The sequence below is a fragment of the Anabrus simplex genome, chromosome 1 (genome assembly GCF_040414725.1).
Source record: "Anabrus simplex isolate iqAnaSimp1 chromosome 1, ASM4041472v1, whole genome shotgun sequence".
Lineage (NCBI taxonomy): Eukaryota > Metazoa > Arthropoda > Insecta > Orthoptera > Tettigoniidae > Anabrus > Anabrus simplex.
The window spans coordinates 784,364,044-784,388,013 of NC_090265.1; the positions used below are offsets into that span (position 1 = coordinate 784,364,044).

Below are 23,970 nucleotides of genomic sequence, written 5' to 3' on the forward strand. Positions count from 1 at the left end.
CTGGTTTGTGCAGACTAAGTCTGCGCGTGTATGGGGCCCTATTGACGTCCGAAACGGGGGAGGAGCCTACGGTCAGCTGTTTCCAATATGGCGGCGAGATAGTGACGGGAAATTAACACGACAGTGATAGGGTGTGCGTCTGTAGATTTATTAAGTGTTCAAAATGTCTTTGGCGTCATGTGCGCAACTGTCGAGAGTTGTTGGAGATTTCACGCGTCCATTAGTGGAAGGGGAAGAAATATTCAAGCGTAATTACTTGATATGTGTAGGTAAAAAGTTTGAAACAGAAGATGAAACTGGTGTTGTAGCATTATGTTTACAATCATCCCACATCGATTCAAAACCCCACAAAGTTAATGTTGTCTTGAACAAAGGGAGTGAAAATGCGTAGTGCAACTGTACATGTAAAGCGGGTTTGTCAGATAAATGTTACCGTTGACACGCTAATGCACCTTAACAGTTAAGCTACTGTAATTTTCCACTATTAGAGGTTATGGAGTAATTTCTTGTTGATTTGGTCCATGCCAAAGCCTTAGCCAGGTGACGGGGAGTTACCTGTCTTGTAAACTGTAATCTTGGGGAAGAAATAAAATAATAATTCTACTAAGTAAATGTTGTAAAGCAAATAAATCCTAGGCTTTATACAGGCTTGTGTTGGAACAGCCCACATCTTAATCTTAATATTCTTCCATTTTTACCATCAGCACAAAAGTTAGAACTTAGAACCGTCAATAATAAGTATAAAAATTATAACTACCTACAGAATATGCAGAGCAAAGTTTGAAAATTATAATTAAAGAATACCATAATCTCTACAGTCACAGCTGTTTGGGGTTGAAGAATACTTGGTTTGTCCAATTCTACCAAATAATTAGATTATGGCTTCTAATTTATGATGATCGGGCGAGTTGGCCGTGCGGTTAGGAGCGTGCAGCTGTGAGCTCGCATCCGGGAGATAGTTTGTTCGAACCCCACTGTCGGCAGCCCTGAAGATGGTTTTCCGTGGTTTTCCAAATGCTGGGGCTGTACCTTAAATAAGGCCACGGCCGCTTCCTTTCCATTCCTAGACCTTTCCTGTCCCATCGTCGCCATAAGACCTATCTGTGTCGGTGTGACGTAAAACAAATAGCAAAAAAAGCTAATTTATGATGGCAAAATACTACGTATTTTCTTTCATTGAAAGAAGTATTTTATAGACAATTTAAATGCAGTGTTTAATTACTACCAGTTAAAGATATTACTCACACGTAGATAGTTAATTTACTGTCTGCTGTTACACATATGAAGTTTACAGAGAGCGGATTACATTCTATGTGCGGCACAGAAGTATTAGGCTACAAGTTTATCAGTATTTTTGATGTAGCTAAATCTTTGTGAATACAAATTAGAGACAATAACTATCAATGAGTACAATAAACAGTACCGGTACCTACGCTGTGGAAAGAAGTCGTCTTCACGAGAATGCAGACTGCACACTGTCATGTATCGCGTAACGCGTTTTCCAACTGACAGCGCGGAAGCCCATCTTTCTCTCTGAACTTTTTGTACAGGAAAGTAGTGAAGAGATTTCGCATCCGTTTTATACGATTTGCAACCGTATACAGAGCAGTATCTCCTCAAATTAGACAATTTTCTTTCTGTTTCCATCACGACGTCAATGCTTCGCCATGTAAATAAAGCTCACCAGTCACTATGTTGCAGCTTCAACATTCTTCCGCGTGGCTGCGCCATCCAACTTTTCTGACGTCAATAGAGCTTGTTGTGCCATCCCGGTGAAAGTTTAATGGAGAATGTGGTTCCAATCTGTAGCTAGCTTCAGGTAGTTCCCGTCGGCGATTTTAGATAGCGCTGGAGGTCATTCACAACGTGTAGATAGATGTAGACAGGTTCTGTAGATGGCACGCAAGTGGGCATTAAATGAGCGATGTTAATAATTAAAGCAGTTTGCCTCGAAGTGAAGTTTTAAACTCTAACCTCAATCAGTGGGCCCTTCTGACAAAGAATTCGTCGTATCACGTCAAGTATTGTGGAGATAATATTGCTGGATTACATTGAATCCGCCTTTACCCAGTTGATTAACCTTGTTCTAACTTACATCGATTTAAGAGATAGTTCCCATTTTCCATCCTCTTTAGTTCCCATGATGCTACAGTATTTGGTTGTTTGAATTCCAAGTGCTCATGTCATGAAATTATATCGAAGTAGTAGTGCCCATGTGCTTGTTTATTAGAAATATATCTTCACCAGTCCTGAAATCCTGTATTTCCTGTTTGGGTACACCTCAGGGGCTGAATGGTTCTATTAATGTAGTTCTATTTATTTCCTGTCTCAGTGCATTTAATTCTGAATAGCAGCATTTAAGGTAACATTCTTCTTCTTAGTGTGCCTGTCCGCCTCGGACGTTGACGATCAACATGGCTATTCGGGCTTTATCCATTGAAATTCGGAACAGTTCTGCAGATGTTTGGTTGAACCAGGTTTTAAGGTTGTCGAGCCAGGAAATTCTTCTTCGCCCAAGAGATCTTTCTCCTTCTATTTTCCCTTGCAGGATAAGTTGAAGCAGCTCATACCTTTTCTGATTCCTCATGATGTGTCCAAAATATTGTAGTTTACGACACTTGAGGGTATTGATCAGCTCTGGTCTCTTGTTAGCTCGGCGTAGAACCTCAACGTTTGTAATCTTCTGAGTCCATGATATTCTCAAAATTCTTCTGTATAGCCAGAGTTCAAATGCTTCCAGTCTAGCAGTGCTGGCTTTTGTAAGCGTCCAGGTTTCCACACCGTAAAAGAGAACTGAAAACACATAGCACCTAAGGTCGTGATTCTTGAAGGTTGAGCTCATTGAATTGAAAACACTTCTCGCTTTTCTAATGCGACAATTTATCTCTTGCGAATTGTCCCATGCTTCGTTAATGATGGTACCCAGGTACGAATACTGTGAAACTCTATACTTCCTCCATTGAGGAACAGATTCACGCCTCGGATGTTCTTACTGATGATCATCAATTTTGTTTTATTAGTGTTGATGTCCAGACCATATCTCTTGCTTGTTTCAGAAATTTTGTTCATCAACTTCTGTAGCCCTTCCATCGTATCTGCAAAGACAATTGTGTCATCTGCGTAGCACAAATTGTTGAGTTTGACACCATTCACGGAAATTCCTTCCTCCACATCAAATAGGGCTTCTTTGAATACGTGCTCAGAATACAGGTCGAAGAGTATCGGTGATATTATACATCCTTGCCTGACCCCTCGGCGTATTCTCACTTGCTCAGATTGGTCTTGATCTATTTTCATGACTGCAGATTGGTTCCAGTATAAATTTGCTATTATTATTCTTAGATCTTTCCCATCAATTTCTGTTTTCTTGAGTACGTCTATCAGGTGTTCATGAATCACGCGATCAAACGCCTTTTGATAATCAATGAGGCATGCAAATACATTACATTTGCTATCCCTACATTTTTGGAACAGTACCTGTACACTAAATATTGCTTCTCTAGTGCCAACTGCCTTCAAAAACCCAAACTGGTTGGACGCTATCTGTTCTTCACAAATACTGTATATCCGCTTGTGTATCACTTTAAGAAATAATTTTAGCAGATGGCTCATTAAACTGATGGTACGGTAGTCCCCACATTCTTTGGCATTTGATTTCTTAGGTAAAGCAATAAATTCTGATTTTAACCATTCTGGAGGGATTTTATCTGATGAGTAAATGTCGTTGAATATTTTTGTGATCACTTCTTGTAGGTGTGAGTTTTTCATTAACATCGTCACAATTGTCAATCAATTTATTGTTTAGAGCTGTCTTGACTTTCTGCTGTATGGTAGCATCTTTCAATTTTCTCAAGTAGTATTTCCGTGCTGTTTTGGGGACAACATATGTCATTCTGATCTTAAAATTTCCAACCACTGGGACATGGCCTGATTGTATGTCTGCTCCTGGATATGTTCTGACAGATGTACAACCATTTCTGTATCTCTTGTTCACCATCATGAAATCAATCTGATTCCTCACAATGTGTCCTGGTTTGTCCATGGGCGATTTCCATGTGTATAACTTGTGTGGTGGTAGTTTAAACCATGTATTCATCACCACTAGCTGATTTGTTTCTGCAAATAGTTCCAACTCATCTCCTCGAGCATTCCTGTCTCCTAGACCAAAGGGTCGACGGCGTTTGATGTTCTTCCCGCCCCAAGTTTTGCATTAAAGTCGCCCATGACTATGTTGAGGTCTTCTCTTTTTAACTTGTTCAGGATATGTTTTATGCTATTATAGAAATTTTCGACTTCCTCATCTGGTTTGTCTGCAGTAGGAGCGTAGACTTGAATAATGTGATGAGACTGGAATAACGTTGTCAACACACTTGGCTATTCTTTTATTCAGTATGATTCCTACCCCATGTTCATGCATACCATTGTCTGTACCCGAGTAGCAAACTCGGTGCTCGTCTATGTTGATGGTTCCAGATCCTGGCCATCGCATTTCCCTTACTCCTAGAATATCTATTTTCATTCTTGTCATCTCCTTTATTGCATTGTGGATCTTTCCCGCCTGGCTCATCGTCTTCACATTCCAAGTTCCAATCTTGACTCTATCTTGGTATTTCGGTCTTTCTATTGCTGTGCTTGTATCTGCCTCTCCCGGAGATCCGCTTGAGGAGCTTACTCCGGATACTAATTTAGCTGCAAGCATAGCCATGGTGATTACTAGGGAAAATTGAGGTAGTTTCCCGTTGCCTTCCTCAGTGCGCAGTAACCACGTCACATCGTAACATCCAAGTATGCTAGGACGCGAGGCAGCTGTATCGATCTTCTTATCAGCATTAATGATATAGCTGCTGCCACTGTATCATGTCCTCAGTTGATCCGCGGGTGCGAACACCACTTTCTCACGAGAGCCCCTGTCAGCCATTGGGACGCGCCGTGTCGGGGTTGAGGACTTCGCCATCCAGATCCGTCTTCCACAGAGTACAGAAAAGCCCCTACTCAGTTCAAGCTGCATCTGGCACGGTTAAAGTAACATGTCCTGTAATAATCCTTGCGGCCCTGTTTGTAAGTTTCTACCAGAACTTTACAAAGAGGGCCGCAGCGATTAGTAACGTGAGTCACCACTAGGTGGCGCACGCGAGTTCACTGTACCACTAATAGCGCCGAGAGGAACGATGCAGCCAACTGTTAGCTGTTAGTGTTATATGGCTATACTGGAGATTGGCCTGGATGTGCAAAAATTGGTTACAACTACTAAATTACTTTTTTTTTTTTTTTTTTTGCCGTGCGGACAGTATGCGCCGCGGCGATAGAAAAGATCCTTCCGAAGGGAGTGTGGCCCCGACAGAGATTGGCCTGGATGTTCAAAAATACGTTACAGCTAATAAATGACCATTATTTCTCGCCGTAAGCCTAGATATTAAAGGAGGAATTGATAAAGTGTAAGGCTACCGTCCGACGCCATGACACTTAAACTTCGCTGGCCATTTAATTTTTTTTCTTCTGCGAAGGTTGGTACCAAAATCTCGGCCTCATCCTAGGTGTCAATGACGTAATCTTCTTCCATACTTCAACCCAATCACCGTTATTAGGGATGGGTCCAGTTTGTTCATTTGCTCGAACTAGTTCATTAGATACAGTTCTATAAATTAAATGTACTTCTAGGGGCGAGCGGGTTGGTCTCTGGCAAGCGTACTAAACTCATATCTCTTCCACAATCATTTTTAGCTGAGAATCGCAGCATTTAAGGTAACATGTCTTGTAATAATCCTTGCGGCCCTCTTCCAAAATTTCTACCGGGCAGGGTATGGAAATAGTAGAACTGCATTGGTCGGATGTTGGGGGGGGGGGGGGTGTCGGGCAGGGGAAAGGAGTTGCGGGAGCTGTAAGCATAACCGGATGTGCGTCACTGCGCCGGATGTTACTTCTCTGCGCCATCTGTTGATAGCAGGAAGGTATTGTACAAAATGCGCACTGTTGCGCTATCTCTGATCGGGGACTGAAACTACTAGTGGCTTGGTACCAAAATTCATCGAGTCGCCCAGTGAGGAAAGGGGTGGGAAATTGTCTCTCTCCTCATCATAGCTTGTACCGCTGCCATCGTGATGGACAGGCCGTACTGTAGAAAGCGCTCCAAGCCCATCAGCTGATCGATTAGGGCGGCTAAACTAATGTTATCAGTTGTATTTGCGAATCTAATTAACAGTGATTGAGAGCATTCTTTGGATAACTGTGACTGTTGAAAGACAGACCTTTTGTTTTTAAGTATATTGCATGACTGTTCTCTATATTTTTCACTTCAGGATGTACGTGTAAACAGCTACCGTACTTTTAGACCTCCTAGTTCAGGTTAGGTAGGCCTATGTTGTTTCCACGTCGTGTGTAATGAAAATTCATGGGACGTAATGCTTCTCGTGGAGTTTATTCATTGAATTGTTATTGTATAGCACGGCTTTGCGGAAATATGTGTGGCGAATTTGTATAAGTTGTGACAATGCCAATAACTTGTGAGGGGTGTAGATGCAAAACTCACATTCTCCAGTTTTTTGAGGTATTGAGTTTTGCATATCACCATGTTCGTCTTGTAAAGGCGCATCAAGCTGTGATGGTAGTTTGAACCAAAACGCATATTATAAGACTGAAAAAAATACTGAAAATGGAGTTTTGAAATATATTTAAGATACCTCTTCATAAAAGGGCCTTTTCTTGTCAGATTATTAGTGAACATGTGCAACATCAGTTCCCACACAGTTTATGAACACATCAAGCTGTTGGCAACTCTGTTTTGACCTTAAGCTGTTTTGTTTTGGAGGGATGGTCATTGCCTGTTCTGTGACTGCAAGTAGCAATTGGATTCTTGCTTCAGACAAGAGTGAAAATGTGTAGTTATGGCCACTGTTGGTGGATTTTACTGTTGCTAGGGAAGTGGAGCTATCTTTAACCATTAATTTTGAGGTGATCCCATACAGTTTTATTCAATCAGTTGTTTCTTTCCAACTTCTAGTGTTGTGTACCGTATAATCGAAATGTTTTTTGATAACGGGGAAAGGCAAAGACATTTCCCCACGTAAAGTTGCAGTTGTCAATACTCTGCTGAGTGAAGGAAGGTATTCACATAGGCAAATTGCACGTAAAGTGTCTTTAAGTCAAAAATCAGTGGGTAGAATTAGTGTAGAATTGAGGAAGAATACAACTTATCACCATAATAGAGTGGGAAAGTGTGGGCAAAAGTCTCATCTTTTTAGACGAGGCGTTAGAGCACAAAAAATTTGGCTTTTTTTAATAGAAAATGCACTTTTAAGGACTTGAGCATTAAAATGGCAGGTTATCGATCAGCTGTTCCTCCCTGGAAGTGTCCAGAGGATCTTGTGTAGTGAGGGCATCAAATGGTGCAGATCAAGGAAGAAAGCGAAGATCACCCCATCAATGGCACATTCATGTCTGGAATGGGCAAAAGGACTTCATCACTGGTCCAATGAATGGGAGAAAGTGTGTTTTAGCGATGATTCGTATTTCAGCATTTCTGAAGAATGTTAAAGATATGTACGTCGTCGACGTGGAGAGGAATACAAGTTGGAGTGCATACAACAGACTGTGAAACACCCAACTGCAGTGATGGTGCGGGGTGTGATGTTCATCTATGGGCCTGGACAAATTCAAATTGTAGAGGGAGCAATGAAACAGGACAATTACAAACGGGTTCTTGAAGAACAACTCCTTCCTCAGGCCGAAGAATGGTTTGACGATGGCTCTTTCATGTTCATGCATGATAGTGCACCTTGTCATGGGGCCAAAAAAGTGTCCAAAAGTGTCATAAAATTTTTAAAGGACAAGGATATCAGTGTTCTTCATTGGCTGGACAACAGCCCTGACATGAATCCAATAGAAAATGTATGGAGCTTCATGAAACACAAGATGATGAAAAAGAACATAACCAACAAACATCAGCTGATTGCAGAAATAAACAATCTGTGGTATACGGATGTGGAACTGAAGGATATGTACGTAAATCTTGTGAAAAGAATGCCAAAACGGCTAAAGAGTGTCATTCAATGCAAAGGATACTACACAAAGTACTAAAATGCTCAGTTGTAATCAGGGATTTAATTGTAATGATGTAGTAGTAATTTTGTAGGTTGATTAAGTTTTACGTATGAAGTTAAAAAGTTGGTGTGATGAATGACAAAAGTGGGCTAGATTAACTGGAGATACCTGCAAACAGCAAACAAATTATGCAAGGGACTGATGTTTTGCTAAAATACTAGTTTTGTTAATATAAATATGGTTTTTCAACATGATTTTGGGAAGAGAAGTAAAAAAGTGCTTGATCTGCCTGTTGAGTCTAATAATTTGAACAGATCTGTAAGTCACATTATCTAACAGATATTTTGCAGCAAAATTCTCTCTCCATTCCAACCAATCTGAGAGCGTGTGGTGCACCCAGGGCATCATGGGATTGTCTTCACTCTGTTGACGTTTTGTTCACCTCACTCTTAGCATTAACCTCTCAGTTTACGCAGCAAGTTTTTAATTCATTAATCTTTTATTATTACGGCTGGGGCCCTGCAGGAGGATTGTTCCGACAAAAACTAAAGCGAAGGACGTACTTGTTAGGGGACAGTACACATACAAGTCAGACCTTGCAGTATCCAAATCTCTAACCAAGCCAGGGAAACTGCTTTTTAACATGAGTCCTAATGTTATTCCTGCGTCAAACACAACAAAAGAAACCAAGAAGGTTGATGTCAACAACTTGTTGACTAAACATTACGGGGGCCAGTGGAGAGATAACAAGGAGTTATTTTACAAAAACATTATTGATGGGGCTGATGACACTGAAGAAGAGGAACCAGTTTGTGAGCCGATTAAAGAAGTCATTATTAATATGTAAAACCTGTAGTCTACTATAAAGTTTCTAACATTTTAGAAATTAAAATTTGTTCTTTTCTTAATGCTTTTTGTTTCTTTTTTGCTAACCCAACCTATAACAGCATACCAACCCACGATATTTTCCTTGGTCCGTTTTCAAACTTAAACCGTTTTGCTTCATAACTAACATTATCCATGAAAGTTTGTTGCAAAACTCAGTTGACCACAGTTTTGTTCAAAACTCACCAAAAAAAAAAAAAAAGTGCGATACCATGGCCTTCAACATTAAACAGTTTTTCACCTTTTTCCCTCATTGGCGAAATTAATAAGTTGCGACAATGCCAAGAACTTGTGCACAACGACGAAAACCGAGCTATACAAGTGACTATAGATCAATATTTTCATTTCCTTCGAATGAAGGCAGTATACGCATATGGAAGACAAAAATGTAACTATTATGTGTTTCACTCATTTTTCCGAGCTGATGGCAAGTTTCACTTTTGACTTCTATAGGTATAAATTTATAGCATTGCGTTTTATTGATATAGAAGTCCAGAAATAACCCAAATGATTAGTAACCTAGTGAACCTACATATGTGTTCTATTTCTTGCATTAGGCAATATTGAGAACGTGAGAAGTAAAAGCAAAACCCAGTCTAAAATGCAGTTTATAAACCCCGACCTTCTCTTAAATGATTTTGACATTATACATACACTAACAAATTTAAATTAAACTATTGCTAGTAGATAATATTTAGCAATGCAATGTAATTCCTTGAAAGATAGTGACAAAAGATCCAAGAAAAGGAACCCATGGAAATTGCACTGTATTATGATCACGGTGGCAAAACCTTATTATAGTTTTTATTTTTGTACGTTCATTGTCTCCATATTTTGTAATGCGCAATAATAATTATGAATTGTTGGGTACATGGTGGAGTAAATCAATCGTTATGCATAGACAACTTTGATCACATTTTAAGTCTACTTCTGAAATTACCTAGACCTAACTTACGAGATATCAAACGGTTATAAGTGTTCTGATCTCACCTCTTACATTAATACAACATTTGGGAATGGCTCAGTCGTTTCATGTGCTTGCATTGCGCGGGTCGGATGAAGGAAACTGTTCGCCATTTTGGGTGACTTTATCAGAGCTACAATACGGCCTGTACATCGCGAAGGCAGTGCTTGTACGCTTTTATTATAGCGCTGCTATAGGTTTTTGCTGTTTCCCTATAACCTTTGGTAGTAAGTGCTATTCGAGAATTAACTAGCCTTTTGAGCGGAAGACTTTCCAGACAAGAGAGAACTGACGTTTCAGCGCAAATATATAAATCTAAAATATATTTTACTTTTCGTTACGAAAATTCGCCAGAGAATAAAGGCTTTATCTATCTATCAAAAGTTGGATAAGGAGGGCAGGGAATGTCTCCTAAAAATTCTGTATTTGTGCAAGGGAGCCACATGGATTCATTTCTTGTACATGATTTTTCATAGTGCACACACATTTTTCAAGTTATGTTGTGCATTTCTTGCAGAACATCTGTTTTTTTTAATTGCCCTGGTTTCTGTTTCAGGTTTTCAGAGGAAAGAGGGTTTTTTTTTTTTTTTCTTGTAAAAGATTTAAATGCCAATGCGGCGAAATCCGGGTGCATCGTGAGTTTTCGCTAGTTTTCGTGTATCGTTCGGCTCTGTGCTACTCCTCTGCCCTCTGCCAAGCAGTGGCAGTATTGAGGCGTAGTTCAAGGAAAGCTATGTGTTTCACAGCTGGGGGTGGTTGTTAACCAATAATTGAGTGTTACATCATTATCCCTTGGTGATACACCACTGTCCGCGATGTATCGCGAGCGATACTCTGTTCCAGTCGTCAGCTGACACCCCGCCACATAATTCACTTCCGTGGTGAGTTTTCCTGCTGTTCTCGAAGACTGCGTTTTAGTAGAAACCTGTGCTCTTTACATCCGCCTTGCTTTGAATTTGTACTCATTTGGAACATACGTGTGCTGTGTGTTTGAATAGTGTCAGTTTTTGTTCATCCCTGTGTTGTGTATTTGGAAGCATTTTCGTGCCTCTGGAATGTGTGCGCGTTATGTAAGTACAGTTACCAATATGTAAGATGGCGGGTGGAATACGACCACATGATCATAAAAAGTATAATAGGGGTTTTCTTTTTACATTTCTTTATCCCGCTTTTTTCAGTAATGTATTTTCTTTGCTCGAAATATTGGTCTGTTTTACTGCTCCTTGGATAACTTTCATTTTTCTCTAAAGGGTACAGAATTTTTGTGAAGAACTTTGCGGAAGTTTATCCTACGAGTTGGAAATGATTGCCGGATACAGTGAGATGACGTGAATTATTCTTAATTTCCATGTCATTGTCATAATGGGATGTAATTGTCTGTATATCCCTAAGCCATTTTTTTGGTATTGTATGTGGAAAGCGTTAAATTATTTTGTTTCCCGCAGTTTTTCTCTATTGATGTTTTATTGTCTTTGGACAAACACCTGATCGCTCGTGGGCGAGGAATGATTTGAATTCGGAAATGTTCTTGTTATATGGATTTTTGATTCAATCAATGGAAGATTGCATTGAACGCCCAGATTCTGCTTTGTTTAGTTGAAAACGAAACATATTACATCCTTATTATCATGCTATAAAAGTATGGTAAGTCATACTGAATTTCTACCGAAAATTGCGACAGTTCTCTTCATTGTTAGAAGTTAACTGGCACCGAGCAGGTTGGCCGTGCGGTTAGGGGCACGCAGCTGTGAGCTTGTATTCGGAAGATAGTGGGTTCTAACCCCACTGTCGGCAGCCCTGAGGATGGTTTTCTGTGGTTTACCATTTTCACACCAGACAAATACTGCGGCTGCACCTTAATTAAAACCACAGCCGCTTTCCTTCCCACTCCTAGCCCTTTTCTATCCCATCGTCGCCATAAGACCTGTCTGTGTCAGTGCGACATAAAGCAAATTGGAAAAAAAAAAAAAAAACTTTTCCTCTGCCATCGTCGCCATAAGAACTATGCAGACATGCCAACTCTCCCGATTTAAGCGGGAGACTCCCTATTTTTTATCATCTCTCCTGATCGCAGAGACTTCCCCCGATTTTGATAACAGATGTAGTATTCCTGTGTATTTTTTTAAATCCCAGGTTTTTCCTCGTTCTTGAAGTACCTGGAGAGAACAAATTTTCAGTGAGCGCTGGCAAGACGGATGCAATCAGCGGGCGGTGTTCTTTAATATGACAGAATCTCTAAAGTAATGCTTTTTATTTTATCATTTCCATATAGCAGCGCCAAATGTGACACTGTTTAGCATATTTACAAGGACAAAAACTCAGTTATCAAAGCTTCCCGAAAAAGAATTCTGGAAAAAAATAAACCGTTCAACGAGACCAGCGCTTTGAGTATAAATCTAGCTGAGAAATTTATGAAGAGGCGTAAGGCAGTTAAGAGTCATGTGTTCTAAAACTCAAACGTGCAGTATTTCAGTATTCATAAAATAATGAATTATTAATAAGAGTAATTACATACTTGAGTAGTATAATGTATTAAATGTACTTCAAAGTTACGTTATTAATATCGGGATATGCCGCAAAAATCCTCGGAGTTTCAACTGTTCAAAGTTGGCACGTCTGTGTCGGTGCGACGTAAAACAACTTTTAACCTAGGACTTCGCTCAAATTACCCCAGGAATGATTTAGAGGATATCAAAAGACGACGTCTCCTATTCATGGTATTGTCAACGCTTTATCTTCGTTTAGGTCGTCGTCTTTCTGTTACACCTAACTTATTTCTAGATTCGCAGTTTGTGGGTCTAAAGACTGCAATTTATTTGCGAAAGTTGTACTTGTGCCGTTATCTGTGGACGATTTTGTTTCTCAGTGCAAGTTTACCGGAGAGTATATAATTTTGTTTGGAGTAGAAATGTTTAAAGCATTCTATGTTTATTTTTTAAAGCCTGCTGTCTAATTGTTCTGGGCCATTGGCTTTCAACTCGCTGATATTGTATTCTGTTGGCGGACTCAACTGCACCGAAGTTCTTGGAAGTGGTGAATTTTCTTTTAAAAATGTTTAGTAGAGTGCCTTTTTCTACCTATAATTATTTTTATATTTTGCATTTGATTCTAATTGTTAATTACATAACAGGCAACCTTTCATTATGTCATTAAATATTATGTTCAATCTTGCTCTGTGGATCGAATTGACATAAAGTACGATATGTTTGTGATCAAGGTTATGATAGTGGAATGCATGCCAGTGGTGGTAAGTAATTGTTTATTATTATTATTATTTTTATTACAACTTCCCCCATGCGGAGGCTGCCACAAGGACAAAGTATGTCGACTACACAGTATTTTGTCTTCTAAGTTACTGTTGACTTTGCTAAGGTTCCAAGGTATTTTTTACTTCCATGTTCCCTTTGAATTTAAGGAAAGTAATCTTGAAGCAGCAAAAACATTTGATGATAAACTGCAGAATTATGAATATGCCAAATTCAAATTGTACTGCTTAAAGAAATATCACTTAACCATTCTCTTCGTGTGTGTTATCAGTTGTCCAGGTCTTAGTAACACAGCTCTTCACCTGGCAAATATTTAGATTTTGCCCATCACGTGTGGCATATTTGCTACAGTAAACAGAAGTAAGGATTCCATATGACATATTCTATTGTAAATAAAGAGATTGTGCATCTCTGTACAGCATAATTAATAATAAATTTTACTGTGCACAATGTGCAAAATTTGCATATTACATCAAGTAAATTACAATTCACTCAAGGAGAACTTTGTTCAGAGCAAAACTGATTCAGAGAGACTGTTCTCTTCTTGCACTTCACTACGTGAAATGTATCACACTGTTCATTGCACAATACACATACACACTCCTGGCTGGCCTGGTGGTAGGATTTCTTGGCACAGTATGGTAGCGAAAGTAGTGTATTGCAAAGCATCACCAAATATCTCAACTCGTATTCCTGTTTCATCCAATCCTTATTTATCAGTGCGTCTATACTGTAAAAGCTTTCCTCGATCGAGTCCCTTTTCTCTTGTAGTTCTCGTAACAGTTCCAATTATGCTGGAGTTTGCTGTAGAGGCATTTGTAGCCTTAAGTCCTGTATAAAGGTGGTTTCCCAGGCTAAATTATATACGTACCAGAATCGGGTGAATTTAGATATCCCTAGGACCCTCTTAAGGAATCTCGGTTTCGTGCTTTCCAGTTCTCGTAGCTGTTTACGTGATAGGTACTCCCGTATTACTTCTAATCCGTATGTGAGCGTTGGTAGCACGTTGACTTGGAAAAGTTTCATGGCCATCTCCAGTGACATTCTTTGCAGATGTTTGATTTCACTTATGCTTCTAAATGCAGCGGCTAGTCTCTTCTTTATGTGTACTGAGAAGGTCGTCCTGGAGACTTGTGTGATCCCTAGATATGTGAACTGTTTTTTTTTTTTTTCAGTGTTAATGTATGTCACCCGCGTACAATGTAGTCCCCTTTCGATAAGCGTCCTCTCCTGAATACCATTAATTCTGTCTTCTTTATATTCATCCTTAGCTTGTCATCATCCACCCATTGTTTGATAAGCTACATTCCGTTTTGCAAATCTTTTATGTTATCAGCGGCTAGTGCCATATCAGCATATATGTATATGCTTACATATTGTGCATAATTGTAATGATCATTTATGCAGAGTTTTATTTAGTTGATCTCTGGTAAAAGTTGCAATTTTCTATATCCTCATGCCTTTTCCTGAATTTTTCTAGAGCCTTTTTTAACCTCTTAAGACAAAGTACTTATCTGAAAGGCGCATAGGTTATTTTCAGTAGGTTTCTGTAGCCTAGAACACGTCTTACATCAGTTTAGAGAACTGTTTCAGATTGCTGTGGCCCAGATTCTCCTATTTGTAATCTCGTACTTGTTTTCTACTTTCTTCCTGAACTACTAGCAGTGTACCCGTTGCTGATGGGCTGATTGTCTCTAAACTATTGTATTGTTTGTAAATGCGTTCTTTGTTAAATGTCTTGAATAACATACTGCCTGCTAGATATCTTTCTGCAAATCCTATTATAGTTGTTTATAATTTGATTCCTGTAGATGCTAAAGTTAGCAAAGCAACGGGGAAACTACTTCACTCCTTATTTCCTTAGAATGCCTCATCAGTGATGCCTTGGCCAACTTAGACAGCTGATGGTGCGGCTGTTGAAGACCAAACCAGTCTTCAGGCTGAATATCATACATATTGTATGCACACTTTTTAGTGATAGATGGACACCCTAGTGCTGAATTGGTCGACCTCGGTTATCTTAGAGATTCGTACTGGCAACCTTTGAAACACAAACTAAGAATCGCTTATGCTCACACAGTTGTTGGCGTAAGGTAATAAAAGTTTAGAAAATTCATATCGATCGATCATATTATCGATTCTATTCAGATTTCATTTCCATTCGGTTAGCAGTATTACCGGAACCGGCAGTGCTCCCTTCTTACTCCTCAACCCAGTACAAAAATCTAGCACTAAAAAGTGCGTACAATACATGTCTGTGGTCTCACTATGTCAGGATAAAATCTGTCCAACAGTGTTCCATTGCAATGCAGATGCTGCATTTCTCCTGAAATGGATAGCCAAAATTTTGCTAAAATAGATTTTATAGACATGTGATCATCAAACATTTTCCTTATGTAACCATGTCAAGTTTTTGTGAGTAATTAAATATTTGTTGGTTCCGCTTGATACGTTTTACCAAAAAACAAATTTGGTGGCTGATTTCATAAACAACCCTGGGGCGATAACTCGTGTCTCTTAACATTTTCTTGTTCGACAATCCTCTGAGCGATTGCTTACGAACATAGTTATTGTTGTTGACCATCAGACTAAAGTGTGGATTTGGAATAAGATGTTTTTTAAAGTATTTATACATTTTGTTATTTTCCAGAGACTTGTAGACTGAAGAACAACCATAATGTTTATTTTAAGTTAGGGTGATTTTGCACAGGTGAAGTAAGATGTTTTTTAAAGTATTTATACATTTTGTTATTTTCCAGAGACTTGTAGACTGAAGAACAACCATAATGTTTATTTTAAGTTAGGGTGATTTTGCACAGGTGAAGTACAGGCTCACGGGAATTGGCAGTTCAAGAAAGAAGTCGTGGGTGTAGAAGTTATTTATAGATGGACGGTAGTAGATTTTATTTGCAAGATAATTTCTGAACATCAGTAATTTACTATTCCGACTTATGTCAGAAAATTCGTTAATGGACTGTTTCTCTCTGAACCGTATTGTCATTGCCGTCGTCGAAATTATTATTTACGGCAACTTGAAAAACAAATAAATGTTCGCCAAAGTGCATTATGATAAACCGTGTTTTAAGAAATATCACTGTACTGTCGATATATGACTTTTATGTATTACTTTCCTTTGTCTTTCATTGTTTTAGTAGAGTCCACTGTAATTAGTCAGGTTTTGTAGTAGTCGTAGGTAAAGAAATTAAACATTTTTGTATTTGTTTTGATATCTTCGTGGATAATGAAATGGCGTATGGCTTTTAGTGCCGGGAGTGTCCGAGGACATGTTCGGCTCGCCAGGTGCAGGTCTTTTGATTTGATTTCCGTAGGCGACCTGCGCGTCGTGATGATGGAATAATGATGATGACAGACACCCAGCCCCCATGCCTGCGAAATTAACTAATGCTGGTTAAAATTCCCGACCCTGCCGGGAATCGAACCCGGGACCCCTGTGACCAAAGGTCAGCACGCTAACCATTTAGCCATGGAGCCGGACATCTTCGTGAAAGAGCATATGCATATTTTATATGCACCCGATGGCACTTCTGTCAATCACAATGCAATTGTTTTGTAATACTTTATTATAAGGAGTGTGTATTTCTCACGTTTCGCCCCTATTCAAAAGAACTATTAAATATTCGTTTCACTTCAGGACCGTCATATATTATGCGCTCGTATTTTAATACTCTGTTTATGTTGAAGGTCTTGTTGAGCCATCTCTCCCGTATCTTTTACCAGTGGGCGTCATTGGAATCATCTGTTTTATTCTGTAAAGGCATCATAATGTTTGGAATAGAATGCTCTAGTATATTATGAAGGATACTCGTGTTGTATGGGATACAGTTAATTTCTTTACGAAATCTGTACATGGTTGCCAAGCCCGGTAAAACAAGTCATTACTGCAATCTCCATTTCTCTGGTTCTGCATTAATGCCTGATTATCTGTCTAGTTGCTAGTTCCTTAGGTCCTATAAAAATTGTCGTTTGAAGCTACGTTTGCAGAGTATTCCGGAACTGGTTTCATTTGTTTTCAAAACGTGGACATTCCGTAATGGTTTTTTTTATTTTTATTTTTATTTTTTATGGTCGTGGTGTTGGGACTAGATGTTGAACAAGAATCTTATGGTGGACTACTAAAGTGAAATGCCATGGAAGTGGTCCTTCGCAATTTTTATTTCTTTTATGACCAAGAGTCCACGTGCCCATCTTTTGAATGCTGGGAATGATGCGGGTTCGCCGCGTTTGATCGCTATCGGGGAATTGCGGTGCAGGTGGAAAGCGGTTGGCTGCTTCTTCTCATGGCAGTGGGAGGGGAGGGACAGCTGAGTGCTGTTCTTTGTGCAAGGCTAGACAACAGCTGGCCTCGAGTCCCGCACATGTCGAAGACACATGTTTGCTGCTACTCGCGTTTTTCTGAGCAATGGTGTGTTAGCGTACTGCCTTGATGTGTGCCCTCCATATCGTAGTTCTGTTAATCATGGCTTAGGAGTAGCCGATATTTGTGAGGCATTGTTATTGGACGAAACAGTGCAGAGAAATGGGACCTGTTGTGACTGTGCAGCAGCCGTCGTCACGTGGTTGCACAATGCCATGTTACAACAAGGTATTTCTGAAATGAAATTATTCCTGACTTGTGTTTATAACCTGGTCTTTTACATCATTTACATAGCCTGACTTATCTTTAATTATGGTTTCACCGGGCGAGTTGGCCGTGAGCATAGAGGCACGCGGCTGTGAGCTTGCATCCGGGAGATAGTAGGTTCGAATCCCACTATCGGCAGCCCTGAAAATGGTTTTCCGTGGTTTCCCATTTTCACACCAGTAAAATGCTGGGGCTGTACCTTAATTAAGGCCACGGCCGCTTCCTTCCAACTCCTAGGCCTTTCCTATCCCATCGTCGCCATATGACCTATCTGTGTCGGTGCGACGTAAAGCCCCTAGCAAAAAAAGAAAAAAATATGGTTTCGACGAAGCGCTAAGTTTCCGCTCGTGCTTCGAATATTGTAGTGTTGTGAAATCGTGGTGTTGCTTTTTCGAACTCAGACTATCCGTTTATCTGTAAGTGTACATAACTACCTACGCGTTTGGAATATTATCTTGCATGTGAATAAGTCCTTTATTTAGTATCACTGCAACTGGACAGTTTTTTTTAAGTTGGAACGTCGGCGCAGCAGCATGCAACGAAGTAGTCTCACAGGTCCAGTCAGCTGTTCTGAACCACGCCCAGCTGTTTTCCGCCATATTGGCCGAGGTGACGTAGCTTACTCAGCGACCTTGAAGATATTTGATGTCATGTTTCACTTGTCTCCCTTCGGAAAACATCTGATCTTGACGTGTGGAACAGACATAACTGCTGGTGTGCTTAACGAACTTTACGAAGGGTAGTTTTGACATGTTGAAAGGATTGTTAGTTTATTGGGATGAAATTTGTTCTCTTTTGTTTTCCAGATGTTTGTGTAAAAGATAACTATTTGCCAGTTTTATTAAAGGATGAAGTTATGTTGCTCAGTTCATATTTTTAAGTTCGGCGTACCATATTGCCATAGTGTGATTAACTGCATAAGATGCGTCGAGTCTATTTTTAAGTTCTAGGAAATTTTCCTTGGCACTTACTATTAGACACAAGACATTGTGCGGTTATTTGCCTCTTTTGACTGTAGTAGGAGTATTGAACAGTACCGCGAAGTTCGAAATGAGTTATCTACCGGCTTTTGCTAGAAATGTACAGGAGATAGTATTGCCAGGGCCGTTAATTTTTGGTGCCAGGGATCCTCTCACGATTCAGCATACCAGAACGACTATGGTGGTTTTGCAAAAGGAAACTTTGAAATTATTGTAACAGTTACAAGTTACTTGTCCCAGGTGCTGTGGGTGGAGGACGCAGACGAAGAATACACTAACGGTATCCCCTGCCTGTCGTAAGAGGCGACTAAAAAGAGCGACCAAGGGATGATTATACTAGAACCATGAAACTCCTTGTGATTAGTACCACCACATGGGGAACACCATGAGTCGCTTTTCCTTGCGCGTAATACCACTATGTTAGGTACCAAATAGGTTCGTGATTAGTAGCAAACCGGAGCGCGACGGCATTTACAGTACCTGTTATTAGTAGCATTATGTGAGCGACACCATGGGTTGACGGAACCCATGGTTTTGGCTTGCGTATGATTAGTACCCACTATATGAGGAATACCACGGGATAGTACGAGTCCCTGTGGTTAGTACACTTAGGCGATGGACGACATAGGTATGCGTTGCTTGTCAATGGCGCCGCAATGTCAGAAACAGAGTAGGTCTTTAATACATGTGCGAATTTCATTACCTGTGAGTAGTACCATAATGTGTGGAATACCGCGAGTCTGCTACTCTTGATCAGTACCGCAACATGACAAATACCATGGTTCTACTTTTCTAGCGATAAGTACCTTTATGAAGGGCCGATGACTTGGATTTTAGACTCCTTTCGACTACAAGCATCATCGATTCAGTGTCGTGCTATAGAAGCAGTCCCTTGGTCAGTAATACTATTGTTTTACGCCAGCTTCTGTGCATGTGAGGCACTGTGGGTCGGTTCCACTGATCGTTTTAAATTCATATCCATCAATCAATTCATTTTTAGTCCTCACGTTTTTAATTGTGGTCAGTGAAGAATTTTTGCGTTTTTAATTTGTCATTTCATTTCGTACCATTAGGGACCGATGACGTAGATGTGAGGCCCCTTTAAGCAACAAGCACCAATCAGTCAATCTGTCCCAGGTGAGATGCTTCTCTTTCAATAGCGTACGAACGGTTAGCGCAAATTATAGTTCTGTGGGATTGTTCTAAATGCGGTGATCAGATAAGTGTTTCGTCCTTGTTATCACGTAAAAGGCATAAGATACGATTTAGTTTTAAATGTATCTCTCTTTGTCGGTAATGTACGAGAAATAGATTATATCAGGGGTATAATGCTTAATTCTTGAGATTTCACTTCGATGCACCTTGGAACTCCAAACTGAACAATTACTGTACATGATAGAAAGTACTGTATGAGCTTATTTATACTTGGATTCTTAGGTTACTCAGTCAGCTCGCTATTTATAAGATTCTTTAGTTTGTTTTGGCCGAAAGGTTGTATAATGAAAGCATCTATGTAAAATTGTTGCATTGTCGTTTACTGTAAAACTGTTGCTATTGCTCTGTTTATTATAGAAGGTTTAGCCAGCGCTGAATTATTGCTCTTTCCCCTTTATTAGTAAAAAGTACTGTCGCTTTTATGGCGTATACTAGGGCAGTATAATTCCAGGTGTTTTGTACTCTCCTTGCAGCCTTTTCTAGAAAAACTGAAATGGCCAACAGAGTTTCATGCTCAGTTCTTATGAAAGTAAAATGCTGTAATATAGAGCAAATAAAGAATACTGAGGGTTCTCGCGTCCATATGTGATTTATTCAATAATGAAAAATTTACGCTGTATGGTGCAGACACATGAATGTAAGTTACGGTACCGATACTCAGCTTGTAGGCACATTCGCTTTTGCATTGTCAGATCCAGATTTATGTAGGCTGGAGTTTAAACCTCCATAAATATTGGAGTGGGCCGATATGCACTTAAAATACGCTAAAATGTTCCTTTCTTTCTACGTTCAGACGCGGTACCGTACAGAATATTTTTCGTATGTTTAATGGTTCTGATATTTTGTTGGGGTCAGAAAAAAAATAACGTGTCTTTCGATCTTCCACGGACATTTGTCTACTTTAAAACGCGTAAAATTAAACCTTGCCATCCGATCGTAGCAAAATTTTAAAACAGCATATCTGCAAGTGTTCTTAACAAATTTCAGAGCTTTTTCTGTATCAGTAAAGTTACCAGATTAATGAAGATGCGTTCTCTCAGAATCGAGAACTCGCATGGTCATACTAAGTGTCGTTACAAGCGATTTTGAGTTTTTGAAAAAGAAACTTAGATCCATGCATTGATTTTATATCGAATTTGAGAAATAGACTGGTGATCTGGAAACATGGGGTGCTCTTAAGGAATGTCATTGCAGCATCTCATGAAAAGTTAGGCGCTCCAAAGCACGTGCGACGTGAAATCGATTCAGACATTGGTAAGAACAGAGGAGCTTGAAGAGCGTGGTGCAAATTACAAAGCACATATATTAAAAGTTCCTTGCTTATAAGACAGCTGAAAATTGGAATGCTTATTGTAATTCCAGGTCTGCAGTAAAGAAGACAGTTGCAGCAACAAAATCAGCCCACTGCTGTGAAATGTGTGTTAAACTCCGCACATCAACCTGTGGACGAGAAATTTGACTTTCTAAGCACGTCACGGGCATAATTTGACATAGAATGTTTTTATGGAATTAACGACGAATAAGGCAAACTTGTTACCACTAGAAAGTAACAGAACGATGGCAGTCGCAAACATTTTTCCCTTCTTCAGTAGGCTTTGATAACTTTCCTCCCCTTAGGAGAATGTTCTTACAAAAGTTTTCTGCATGTTTCTTGCTTACATTTCCGAAATGTTGTGTATTGGAATCAATACGAAAGTGATGATAATGTTACAAGTCTGTGATATTTGAAAAGACTCAAATACCATCGAACTGACCCGGGTTCGAAGCCAACCGACTGACTGAGCCACTCGGCCTGTCAGTGTGAAAATAAGTACATTTTCACTGACGCTCTACACCAAGTACACTATAACTACGTATGTAAGAACAAACATGCATACATCATTGTAGACCATTATGCATTTTAGCGTTCAGTCTGCAAGCCTCTGTGAATTTACTAAACGTCGCCACAATCCTCTATTTGCAACTAGTGCTGTGGCTTCATTTAGTTCTCTACCTCAAAGTTCTATTAAATTCTTATACTAGTTTGATCTACCCCGTGTTGTAGGTAGCGTGTATGCCTGCTTGGGACCGGATTGCATTCCTGGCCAGTCCATGGCTTCACTCGGCCTCGTGAATCCTACCGAAGAACTGTTGACATGAGACGACAAACTCTATTATGAAAACAATTAAACGGCTGAGGATGTGGCCGCGCTGACCACGTGACACTCCCAATACCTACAGGTCATTTGACTGGGCAACCGTCGTCTCTCTTAATGGATTTATCAATAGCTCTTCGATGAAATTAATTGGCGTATTGCTTTCAGTGCCGGGAGGTGTCCGAGGACTTCGGCTCGCCAGGTGCAGGTCTTTTTATTTGACGCCCGTAGGCGACCTGTGCGTCGTGAATGAGGATCAAACAATGAGGACGACACATACACCTAATACCCGCGCTAGGGGAATTAACCACGTATGGTTAAAATTCTCGAATCTGCTGGGAATCGAACCAGGGACTGTGATTAGCCATGGAGCTGGACAGCTGTTCGATAATCTAGTCTGACAACACTCGAACCAGTAGGCTCTCCACAGCGTCTTCGGTGTTTCTAGAATTTGTCTTATGTTGATCTGCTTCCAGATGGTATTCATAATGTTTTTCTTGTATTTTCCATAGCGCATATATGACAGCTACACGTTTTGCTTGGTTGGTTATTGGAATCGGACAGTTAAAGTGCTGTGTTGTAACTTGATTGGGTAGGTGAATTGTTTAGGACTGGTTCTAGCACTGCTTATGTGATTTACCCGTAAAGAAAAGGATTCATGGACTTTGAAATTGAACATCGCCAAGCTAAACTTGGCTCTCCCGGGCCGAACCTTGCGCTTTATTTTAAGCTGTGGGGTACAGCGTAGTTGCATGGAGGTTCGACGGTGCTAAGTTGTTCTGCTGTCTTCGAATGAAAACTACATTTGAATGAATTTCACAATGAATTTGTGCACGATCCCTTTGAAGGTATAATATGTTTAATGGTTGTGCATGATGTTTATCCAAATCTTTGATCGTCAGCGGGCTGCTTCCTGGATATGGTTAGTGTTACAGGCTGCTATTCGGGCTTCTTTAAACAGCAGTCAGACTCATCAGACTGTTCATCATGTCATCGGGTTTTATTCGCGACGCTGTCAATTTGAATAGTTGAGCACGAAGAGCAGGGTTAGCACAGCGTATTGAAGATTATTATTAAGGGACTGGAACTAAGGAAGTACGTATCTTCGTGTAAACAGAAGTTAACGTCAGCGGTATCTGTCGTATTGATGACACATCAGATCCTGTTTCAAAGAAGTTACATGTACACTATACAGTAATATAAGGTAGATTTGACTTTTGAGATGATTTCGACTTTGCAGTACAAGATTGATAAATTGCAACAGTTCATTTTGGAACTTACTGATATATCGGGCTCGCTTTTGAGATCCTCATTATCTTAAGTATTTCCAAATATCCAGTGTGAAAGAGAAATGTGAAGTCTGTGAACTGAATGCCTTTCACCTGGAATTGAATTTTAACTTAATTTATATTAGTTCGTATGCTGTGATGATCGCCATGTGAAGTCTGGCTGGAGTGATATGTATTCCTAATTGGAGTTACAGTTGAAGAAAGTAATGAAATTCCGTGTATTAGATCATGTCGGCGTTCGTTTAGAGTTCAACTGATATGTCATTGAATACCAGCCGTTGGATGAGCGAGGGAAATTTTAAACTCATTTATCGTACTTTTCATAACGAGGTTATATTCATCCTCTTCCATTGTACCAGTGTCGCACTAGATCCTCCAATAGTCGGGAATCGAGCTCGTACTAATTGGATGGGATGCTACTAGATGGAGCTCTTTCGCTAACATAGTTTCACATTCCTCGAAACTGTGTTATACAATAACGTATGTTTCGGGTTCTTTCAAAGACCTGTTTCTCCTTACCTTTAAAAATTAATGTGTAACGATTAGGCGTACGTCGG

General features: G+C 39.9%; 1 protein-coding gene across 8 annotated transcripts in view; it reads left to right on the forward strand.

The window, feature by feature from the left end:
- The window catches only part of drn (doctor no), a 276,723-nt gene that overhangs the window by 78,388 nt on the left and 174,365 nt on the right, over nucleotides 1-23,970 (forward strand). Inside the window, exon 1 of one of the 8 annotated variants that reach the window (XM_067136238.2) lies at nucleotides 10,581-10,767. The exons of 6 other annotated variants lie outside the window; for them this stretch is intronic. The gene's annotated coding sequence lies outside the window, so the exon portion shown is untranslated. Of the gene's footprint in view, nucleotides 1-10,580; nucleotides 10,768-10,804; nucleotides 10,957-23,970 lie in introns of those variants that run through there. One more of the 8 variants, XM_067136239.2, reaches the window with a different exon arrangement.